The sequence below is a fragment of the Camelus bactrianus genome, chromosome 2 (genome assembly GCF_048773025.1).
Source record: "Camelus bactrianus isolate YW-2024 breed Bactrian camel chromosome 2, ASM4877302v1, whole genome shotgun sequence".
In the NCBI taxonomy this organism is placed as follows: Eukaryota; Metazoa; Chordata; class Mammalia; order Artiodactyla; family Camelidae; genus Camelus; species Camelus bactrianus.
Genome location: NC_133540.1, coordinates 86,076,691 through 86,084,377, shown reverse-complemented (window position 1 = coordinate 86,084,377; position 7,687 = coordinate 86,076,691). Strand labels below are relative to the sequence as shown.

Here is a 7,687-nt window from a genome sequence, read left to right as displayed (position 1 = left end):
GCAGACAGAGTATATCTAGGTGACTATTGAAACCCTTCAGATTTACCCCCTGACCACCTGGTAAACCACCTCCATTCCAGTGCTGGCACTTCTGAATAGGGCCCATGTACAGCAGCTCATGCTTGGATATGTTTTGGCTATAATTGACCCATGGGAAATTCATGCATCCTGTATCACTGAGTGGTGGGACTGGACTTTGCCTAATTGCTGACCCTTCTCTTTTTGCTCCCCTCTCCTAGAATACACCAGCATTTCAACATGCTCCATGTGGAAACCAGCATCAACCTCTATGTTCTTGTAATCCATACATTCAAAGGTATCTATGTCATTCCCCCCCATTAATTCTCTCGGCATGCTCTCCTTCTTTCTCATGGAAGCACCTGGACTTGCACTTCCATGGTTTAGTGAACAGGGGTGAGATATCCGTCTCCTCTTCCATCTCTAATAGCTGTTCTGGAGGTTTTTCCTTACTTGGCTTAGGTGAAGCGAAGAGGGCCCCCACTTGACCTCCCCACTTTACCTCCATGCGTTCCATTCTCAACAGCCCTCCTTTTGAAGGCCAAGTGTGCTTTAACAGAGCCTAGATGGAGTGATGGTCTCAGCACTGGGTTTGCTCTCTTTGAATAAACTGCTTGGAAGTTGTAAAGAGCAGATGTCTTCAGAGAGTGTAGGGACATATCACTTGGGTTCCTAGCTATGAGGATTTAGCCAGAAAAAGCCAAAACACCTGGGGAAGTACCCTTGAACACCCAACTAATTAATATTTATTGAGTGCTTATAATAAGCCAGCATTGCACTAAGATATTACATTGATTTTTAAAATTTATTTCTCACAACCCTATGAAGTAGGTATTATTACTATTCCATTGTTCAGATGAGAAAATTGAGGCTCAGGTGAAGTTCTTACCCAAAGCCACATGGCTAACAAGTGTCTGAGCTGAAATTCAAAGCTCAGCAGTCTGACCCCCGAACCAAGATTATTAGCCACAATGCTATCTTGCCTCCTTATCTATTTAAGCCCTCTGCATCCATTGGGATTTCTCTGTTAGATCAAATGATGGTTCTCTTACTCTAATCTCTTTAAGAAAACCTGGTGAAAGCATTCTTTTAGTTGGGGGTTGGCAAACTACGCAGATTATTTTGGTAAAGAAAGTTTAATTGGAACACAGCCACATCCATCTGTTTATGGCTACTTTCACACCATAGCCTCAGGGCTGAGTAGTGAGCAGAGGCAATGTGGCCCATGAAACCAAAAATATTGCCTGTTTGGCTCTTTACAGGAGAAGTCTGCTGACTTCCCCCACTCCCACCGCTCTAAAATAGTCAGGAAGTTGACTCTAAATCTGTAAGTTACACCATCAGCTGCATCACTTCAGATCCTGGGTCTGTCTCCTTCCTGTAAAATGGAGGATAGTGACATCTCCCTTTCAGAACTGGTATGAGAATTACAGTTGACCTCAGAGCAACATGGAAGTTAGGGATGCTGCTGAAGATCCGTGTGTAACTTTACAGTCAGCTCTCCACACCCGCGGTTCTGTATCTGGGGATTCAACCAACTGTGGATCATGTCACACAGTGGTATTCATTATTGAAAAAAATCTTTGTCTACGTGGACCCATGCAATTCAAATCCTTGTTGGGCAAGAGTCATTTGTAGTGTGTTATTATCCAACACACTTAGCACAGTTTCTGCTGGAAATAAGTTCTCAGTAATTGGCAGCTATTTTTGTTATTGTTCTCTTTTTTTATCAAAGTACAGTCAGTTTACAATGTTGCATCAATTTCCGGTGTACAGCATGATGTTTCAATTATATATATATATATACACATTTATTTGTTTTCACATTCTTTTTTATTATAGGTTACTACAAAATATTAAATATAGTTTCCTGTGCTATACAGAAGAAACTTATTGTTTATCTATTTTATATATAGTAGCTAGTATCTGCAAACCTCGAACTCCCTATTTATCCTTTGTTATCATCACCAATAAGATACAGATCAAGGACCCCACTTCATGAGATTTTATCAGGCCTAGCTTTGCTGGGAGCAACTTACCTGCCTTTGGACATAGATTTCCCTCAAAGTCTCCTTACCACATAGCCTGATAGATAGCTCCCACCTCTCACCACCATTTGAAGCTCAGCTTTTGCCCTGAAATACAGGATTTTGAAAAATGCTTTTAGAATTGGCTGAATAGGTCATGATGTCCTTTCTACTTCATATTTCACAGAAGAGGGCTGGGCCTCTCTTCTATAAGTGCTCCTCCCTATTCAACCAAAGACTGGAGCACACATCAGTTGTCACTCAGTTTACTCACACCCCTGAGCAGGAACTGTCATATCTCAGCTAGCAATACATCCCAGCTCCTTCAACTTAAGGGAGCTACGTTCTCAGTGAAATCTGAAATTATATGTCTTGGCTAGAATGGTTGTGGTAGACACATGTGGAGGGAAAGGGTGACTTCTAAGTAGATAAAGGGAGAGGGAATCTGGAACTCAAAATGCATTTGCTAGCTAAGTACAACAGAAGTTCAGCATGCTCATTTAGAAGCTGTAGGCTCTGAAATATTTGGAGAGAAAATTACGTTATTTTGCGGAGTATATTCTATCATTTTCTGGTTATGAAAGCTGATCCCTCTTGGTTCTTCATAAGGAAAACATCACAGATTGAAGAGTTGGGGGCTGTTGTGTACGAGGAAGAAAGTCAATGTCAGAGCAATGTGGAGACAGGGAAGCTGGTGAAGCTTAGGCTCATTTGGATGGCACTTTCCAAGGTCCTGTATCTAGTTTTGTATCCATAACTTTGTAATACTCATCCTAAAAAGGGTCCTGGAAATAGTGTAGGCTTCAGTCTCCCTGCAGCTTCGTTCTTTCCTAGGAAACCTTGAGGCATCGGGGAGGTGGAGAAATTGTTGTTCCTAGTGGCAGGAACCCAGAAGAAACTTTTAAGAACCAGTAGGGCTAGTTTAGATTTTAGGCTGACTGCAGAGCTACACTGAGATGATTTCTTCTGTACTCACACTTTTGGTGGCATGGTAGGAACTTCAAGAAGCAGGGAAACATCTGCTGGCCAGTAAACAGGTGAGGGAGAGGGTCATGTGAAATGAGATAAGATGCAGAAGGGTTCAAGAACTGAGCAGCAGACAGGCACTAAAGGTGGCTGGGAAAATGTTAAGATCCTAGAGAAGATCACATTAAGTGAAGTGAGTCAGACAGAGAAAGACAAATGTCATATGATATCAATTATATGTGGAGTCTAAAAAAATGATACAACTGAGCTTATTTACAAAACCGAAAGAGATCCACAAACATAAAAAACAAACATGGTTACCAAAGGGGAAGGGTAGAAGGGATAAATTAGGAATTTGGGGTTAGCAGATACAAGCAACTATATATAAAATAAATAAACAACAATGACCTACTGTATAGCACAGGGAACTATATTCAATATCTTACAATAACCTATAGTGAAAAAGAATATGTATATAGGTATAACTGAGTCACTATGCTGTACACCAGAAACTAACACAACATTGTAGATCAACTATACTTCAAAAAAAGAAAGAAGGAAAGTTAAGGTCCCCTCTCCCTTGAATCTTTGGAGATTTCGGATTTTCCACTGTATGTGAAATAGATATTCTGCTTCCTTTATTTATGTCTTAAAGGAGAAGATGACTCTTGAAGGTGGAGTACTTTGCAGCCATCTGCACCCCTGACACTTGGGATACGTCTTTAAGACAAACACAGGGAGTACTGATTGCGGGCCACACTTGGGTTAATCAGAGGAGTCGTCCTGGGATAAAGAGTATGGTTCAAGCCATGGTAAATTGAGGACACTGTTGGTGTTACTTTCTTAGGGGAGGTAACTAGCCCTTGTCGATGGGAATTAACAGAAGGCAAACTGGGAATGAAAGATGAAGACAATTCAGGAAAGAAATAAAGAGCCTGTGAAGCTTTCTGTAAAAGAAACCAATGTTTAAAAGGAAGTTTCAGTTAGTTGACAACCTTTTCAGAGTCCATGCCCTACAGAATCAATTATACTTTCTGCTCTCCGATTACACTGGATAAAAATGCCTTTTACTGCACATTGTTTATGTGTTAAGTTCTCTGTTCTAGGGCAGGAGAGAAGACTATGGATAGTTACTGAAAGAGTGTATTGCGTGTGGTGAACATTTAATACTGAAAGACATGGAAAGGACGGACAACTAGAGGTCTGTCCACCCTGGGTCTTTGGAGCTCCTTAATCCTCCGTGTCTAGTGAAGTTTCTCATGTTTCTCACTATGTGTAAATAAACGCCTTAAAAAGTCATCATTCCACTCAGTAAGGTAAGAGCTTTGGATGTAATATGCTTCTGAAATTGCCCACAAATTTTCTTCTATTTTTGATAAAGAGGTGCTATAAAGATTCCTTTTAAAATACTCATCTGTCATAAGCATTTGCAGGCTTCCACTTCAAAAGGCATTTTAAAAATTGTTGATGAAATCTCTTCTCTGTAAAAAGTCTTTGTCTGGCCTAATTTTCAAGCCTCTGTCCCATCCTCTCAGCTTCCTGGAGCTCTGCCCTGTCTGGTCAGACATTTCCCTGGAATGGTTGCAGGTTTGCTGGCATTCCTCTGAGGACAGAGATGGATGAGGTGTGTGGGTTTGTTAATGTTCACTTGGTATTTTTAGTCCATGGTTAGCAGAAGTAGAGGCCACAGCAGAGTGGCTTTTGTTTGAATGTGAAATCTCACATCTCTCCCTGGAAGGTCGCTTTTTTTAGGAGCATCTGTTTTAACTGGCTGCCCTGCCGACAGGTCTGCTGTCGGAATCCTAGGGCTCACGTTGCCAGAAGCCTCCCTACTCCCTAAAAGGTTTGGTGTGTAGTCTGTCATAAGAATAGGCCTTAAAGCCTGCAATGATAAATTATTTAGTTAAATGTGTTTCTAAAAGGTGTGGATTTTTGTCCATCTTAGGAAGTATCTGCTAGAGAATGTCTTAGCTGTGGCTGTTCCCTGGTAGGCTCAGTCTAGTGCAGAATGAACACTAGGTTCCAGCTTCCAAGTCCATCCTCATCCTCATCCAAATAACACTTGGCAGCAAAACTGGTTTAAAGTTTCCTTACTTATTTTATTTTAAGATGAATGTATTTAGGTTGGATGCATCTCTACTCTGTATCTAAATGAAGGAAAAGGTGTATGTGTGCATGTGAGTGTGTATGTGTGTATGTGAGTGTGTACGTGTTCACACACACACACAATGCAGCACATATGTGTGTGTGCATCTTCAGCTCCACACCAAACACTTGTGCTGGACTTTCATTCCCATATCCCCACTGTTCATTTAGGTACCGAGGGTTCCACCCTTTGTTTTGCTTCATGTGTCATGTGCTGTTGAAAAAAGGGTGATGGCGTCCTCACAAGACAGTTTGGATGGGCCTCAGCAAAGTCTTGGGGTGTGGTTGGGTGTTCCACTGGATGGGTCACATGCATTATGTAGCGAACTGACCAGAGGAGGGGCATACCGCAGGGCAAGGAGACAACAGCTAATGTAATTCTTTTCCTCTGAAGGACCAAAGATCTCTACATAGTTAGTCTCCACTGGCTTCATTGGCTAGAGCCGCCAGGAGAGCCAGGCTCCTGGGGCTGTCTCTGCTTTTCTCCAAGTGATCCTCCTTCACTTTCCCAACAACCCAGGCAAGTTACCAGGGCTCCAAGGTCAGGGATCTAGAGAGGGAGAAGAAGTTTGGTTCTTTCCCTATTCTTTTTCCCATTCAATTATTATGATGCAATCTCCAAGGTTCCTAAAGAACTTCCTTTTTGATTACCAAAAGATTATTGTAGAATTAAACCACACACACCCTCCCCTTGATAACACAGACTCTTTCTTCCTCTTTATTTTTGCTTCAATAATATTACTTCTCTTTTAGGCATTGGGAATGCCTCCAAGAGAGTAATGGAAAGGCCACGTTCAAGGAAATGAGAAAGGAAAAGCACAAGAATTAGTATATTGTACTAGGACTAAGTACATTTAAATATGTGTGCAGTGTTGATCTTGAAATCCAGGGATTATTTCATAAACTGAGCTTCAAAAGAAATTAACTTAAAAAATTGTTGATTTCTGGCAATATGGCAGATTACATACTCTGAACACTCTCTTGCTGAAAACAACACATGATGAATATAAAAAAAGAATCTTTTAAAGTATATCACTGAGCTAGCAAGCAAGTGAGAAATGTAAAATCTGAGGCTTGGATTGAATATGTATCCCTTAAAGAGGTTTCATGTTCACTTCATCTGACTGCTAGTACATAAGCTTCACAGGGGCAGAACTTCTGTCTGTTTTATTCTCTGCCCAATCCTTTCTATCTATTTCAGATAATAGGTGATACTAGACACATAACAGGCAATCAAAATTACTTATGGGACCAATGAATAAAGAAATCCCCAGAAGAGCAAGGCTTTTCACCTGTTATAGACAAGCCAGTTGGAATGAAAGTTTATAGGCAAACAAGGAGAAGGCTAGAATGATTCATGTAGCAATGAATTATAGTTGGAGATATCAATATTAACTATAGTTTACATTAATACAGATGGATAACTATGTAAATATTTATTGATAAGCTCATATATCACCTTGCTCCATAAATTGAGAGGGACTTGAAGCAATAATACCACACTGGCAACCAGCATTGTCAACACCTGGATGTTGATTTTAAATATCATTCTCCAGTAAAAGGATCCAGGAATTCATGGAGAAATGGCTGATTCTAGGACTGGGGCAAGAAAATACATAAGATGAGCCTGTTACATCTTATAGGGTCAGAAAGTAAGAAAGTGCAGCAACAACAAAACTTCACAATCATGGGGTCAAGCGGAAAGAGGATCATACTGAAAGAGCCCCCAGTGATCAAATCTGGAGTAATTCGATCAAGAAAATAAAGTAGCATTGTATTATAACTCAAAGTATGGAATATATATCCATTAGTCTAAACTGATATAAGTAAACAACTGAATACACACACACATACATACATACATGGGAGAAATGAGACAAAAATCCCATGGAGAAGAATTTCAAATAAAGCATGTAGATACTCTTCCCTCAGGGAAGTGAAGCATACTCCTCACGTATGGGCTGCTATGGTGACTTCCTTTCAAAGAGCACAGTATGTCCAGTCAGAAAGTAGTAACTGCACAGCGGAGAAACCTGACAAACATTACCCCAGCCAGGTAACCAAGGTTAACATCATCAGTGATAAGTAATCAACAATATATATCCTAGATATAATGTGGTGATAAAGGTATTTTACCTTTGTGGTCTTCCTCCCCTACAAACCAAAAATCTATAACAGATACACACACCCAGGAAAGAAAAAGGGATCCAAACACAACAAGAAAGATAAACTTCAAATCACAAGAAAAGAGAGAAAAGAAGAAGAAAGGAACAAACAAGAACTATGAAAAAAAAACCAGAAAACAAGTAACAAAATGGCAGTAAGTACATACCTATCAATAATTACTTTAGGACTTAGTGCCTCAATCAAAAGACAGAGTGGCTGAGTGGATACAAAAACAAGACCCATATATATATACTCCCTACAAGAAACTCACTTCAGATCTAAAGACATGCCCAGACTGAGAGTGAGGGGATGAAAATGAAAATCAAAAGAAAGCTGGGGTAGCAATACTTACGTTAGACAAAACA

At 40.3% G+C, this 7,687-nt stretch overlaps 1 long non-coding RNA gene across 1 annotated transcript; it reads left to right on the top strand.

Moving 5' to 3' along the window:
• The first annotated feature begins 244 nt into the window (after nt 1-244).
• On the top strand, nt 245-7,462 carry LOC123612605 (uncharacterized). Its single transcript, XR_006719893.2, has 2 exons — nt 245-316; nt 3,667-7,462. It is a non-coding gene; the product is annotated as an uncharacterized LOC123612605 (long non-coding RNA).
• Nucleotides 7,463-7,687: the final 225 nt, after the last annotated feature.